This window comes from Bombina bombina, chromosome 6 (assembly GCF_027579735.1).
Source record: "Bombina bombina isolate aBomBom1 chromosome 6, aBomBom1.pri, whole genome shotgun sequence".
Lineage (NCBI taxonomy): Eukaryota > Metazoa > Chordata > Amphibia > Anura > Bombinatoridae > Bombina > Bombina bombina.
This window is the reverse complement of record NC_069504.1, coordinates 586,676,810-586,680,206: the sequence shown is the minus strand read 5'-3', so window position 1 is coordinate 586,680,206 and position 3,397 is coordinate 586,676,810.

Genomic DNA, 3,397 nt, shown 5'->3' with positions numbered 1-3,397 from the left:
ATATAATAAAATGTAGGGACGTCTCCCTCAATAAAACCTGCTAACAAGTGGTCTGAACAGCTTTGGTTTGTTGATGAATATCAATTCTATGTAGGTGGTGAAAAAAGCGCTCCCAAAATAACAATGTTACAGTTAAAGGTGAATGGTAAGGTACCTTACTATAATGTCTGTCTGGATATAGAGGCCTCCAGGCTGATATGTAGCTCCTTAGCTCCGTATTGTTGAGCGTCTGTCTGTGTGTGCCGGGGTCGTTCGCAGCTTGATACAAACCGCATACCTCTGATTCTATTGGCGGTCAGGAGGCACACCCCTCTTCTGATAGACTGTGGTGGTACACGCTTCGGAAGTCGTGTATGGGGGTTCACACAGTTGTGATAAAAGTTTCTAAATGCTCCTTATAGTTTAGACAGCTATATTCATCCCAGATGCTTGAACTGGCATTACCTTATAGACTTATAGCCGTTAAAGGATCAGATCAAGTACGATGATAATTCCTGGTAGCTGTATGTGCTTATATTGCTGTTCAGATCCCTGGTCCTTGGAGTGGCTTTACCTCCTAAGTCATAGAAACTAGAAAGTCCACAGGAGGGGCTGGATCACAGCTTTCAGTATGTATCAGTCGTGAGTCTATTCTTATAATATTAATGCCGTGGCTGGAGTAAATGCTACGTGTTTCACCCTAGGAGGGCTTTATCAAGATACTCCAGGTGAACATAACACACCTTTTTAAAGGTAGTCTATAGATTCTATTGGCTGTGATTTGCTTCATCTGATTGGAGCCTATGAAAAACCACCTCCTTTAATCAAAGGAGGTGGTTTTTCATCAAGCATCTGGGATGAATATAGCTGTCTAAACTATAAGGAGCATTTAGAAACTTTTATCGCAACTGTGTGAACCCCCATACACGACTTACGAAGCGTGTACCAGCATAGCCTATCAGAAGAGGGGTGTGCCTCCTGACCGCCAATAGAATCAGAGGTGTGCGGTTTGTATCAAGCTGCGAATGACCCCGGCACATACAGACAGACGCTCAACATTACGGAGCTAAGGAGCTACATATCGGCCTGGAGGCCTCTATATCCAGACAGACATTATAGTAAGGTACCTTACCATTCACCTTTAACTGTAACATTGTTATTTTGGGAACGCTTTTTTCACCACCTACATCAAATTGATATTCATCAACAAACAGTCAGACCACTTGTTAGCAGGTTTTATTGAGGGAGACGTCCCTACATTTTATTATATTTGATTGCTATTTTATAGGATATATTTTTATAAATCTAGAGTAGATTTTTATCGATCCAACACATCTATTATCTTGTTCTTATCATAATTTATGTTTGGTATTCATTAAATTGCATTTGTACATATTCCTGAGTACCCGTTCTTTGATACCCCCATTCCCCTTTAATTATTTACATAACTATTGTATTCACTTTATTGTATATATTTGTTATCACCCATAGAGGTTTATATTTTATGTTTTTTTACTTTGACTTTGATAACACAGCAATTTAGCCACACTTTATTACCTAGAAAGGTTTTAGGAGTTATTATTTATACACACTATTGGTAGTTTAAATCCTAGCTGTATCCCACAGCGCCAGTTTTTTCTAATTTTGATATTCACAATTGGAGTAAATTAGAAAGCTGCTTAAAATGTCATCCTCTATCTGAATCACAAAAGAAAAAATTTGGGTTCAGTGTCCCTTTAACATACAGGAACTTTAGACACCTAATATTGGTAGTTTAAATCCTAGCTGTATCCCACAGTGCCAGTTTTTCTAATTTTGATATTCACTGTTCCACTTAAACTACTGAGGAGGAGTAGTTTCTATACTAGGCACATAGGATTTATAGTTAGCGCCAACCCTCACTCTAACACTTTTAATTTACTCCAATTATCAAATTTGCTTCATTCTCTTGGTATCTTTATTTGAAATGCAAGTTTAGATGCTGGACCATTTTTGGTGAACAACCTGGGGTGTCCTTGCTGATTGGTGGATACATTCATCCACCATAGTTAATAACTATTTACTAACTAGTCTACCTAGTTTAAATAAATACAAACTTAGCTGTGACATAAAAATAAAACATAAGATAGATACAATGTAACTATTAGTTACATTAATTATGTAAGTATATACTTTTTCTGTATAGGCAGGGAAACCACAGTCAAAATCAGCTGTTTAAAATGTCAAAATAAAGGTAAATTGTCTATTTGTAAATAAAAATAAAACCTAAGACAGATACAATGTAACTATTAGTTATTTTGTAGCTAGCTTAGGGTTTATTTTATAGGTAAGTATTTATTTTTAAATAGGAATTATTTAGTTCATGATAGTAAATTTTATTTAGATTTATTTTAATTATATTAGAGTTAGGGTGTTAGGGTTAGACATAGGGTGAGGTTTAGGGGTTAGTAACTTTAGTATAGTGGCGGCGATGTTAGGGACAGCAGATTGGGGGTTAATAACAGTAATGTAGGTTGTGGCAATGTTAGGGACAGCAGATTAGGGGTTAATAATATATAACTAGTGTTTACGATGCTGGAGTGAGGCAGTTTAATATGTTTATTATAGTGGCGGCGATGTCCAGAGCTGCAGATTAGGGGTTAATAATTTTATTTTAGTGTTTGCAATGCGGGAGGGCCTCGGTTTAGGGGTTAATAGGTAGTTTATGGGTGTACTTTTTAGCACTTTAGTTATGAGTTTTATGTTACGGCGTTGTAGCGTAAAACTCATAACTACTGACTTTCGGGTGGCGGTACGGATATTGACGGTATAGGGCTCACTTTTTGGCCTCCCAGGCAAACTCGTAATACCGCCACAAAGGAATTCCCATTGAAAAAGGACTTTTGGAAAGCTACGGTAGTTACGTTGCATTACGGCCAAAAAAAGTGTGCAGGACAGATATACCTGCAAGACTCGTAATACCAGCGGTAGTGAAAAAGAGCCATAACGCTGCTTTTTCACTCATACCGCAAAACTCGTAATCTAGCCGAAAGATAGCAAGAGAACAAAGAAAATTTAATAATAGGGTAAATTAGAAAGTTGCTTAAAATTGCATGCTGTATCAGAAAAGAAAAAAATTGGGTTCAGTGTCCCTTTAAGCAAAGTTCCTGTTGATCTTGCATAATTCTGTCATACAGAACTGATCTAGTATATATAGTCATTCAAAGTAGGGTATGTTCTCATAGGGACTTCAAAGTGAACAAAAACACATAAATAGCCACATTTTTATTATTATTTATTTATAAAGTGCTAAATAATTATGTGATGTTGGAAACATGATTAGAGTACGTAACAACGCTGACATTTCATAAAAATACAGTATCAAACAGACTAATCAAAACAAATTATTACAAGTGGGGGATGACCTATTATTTTGATA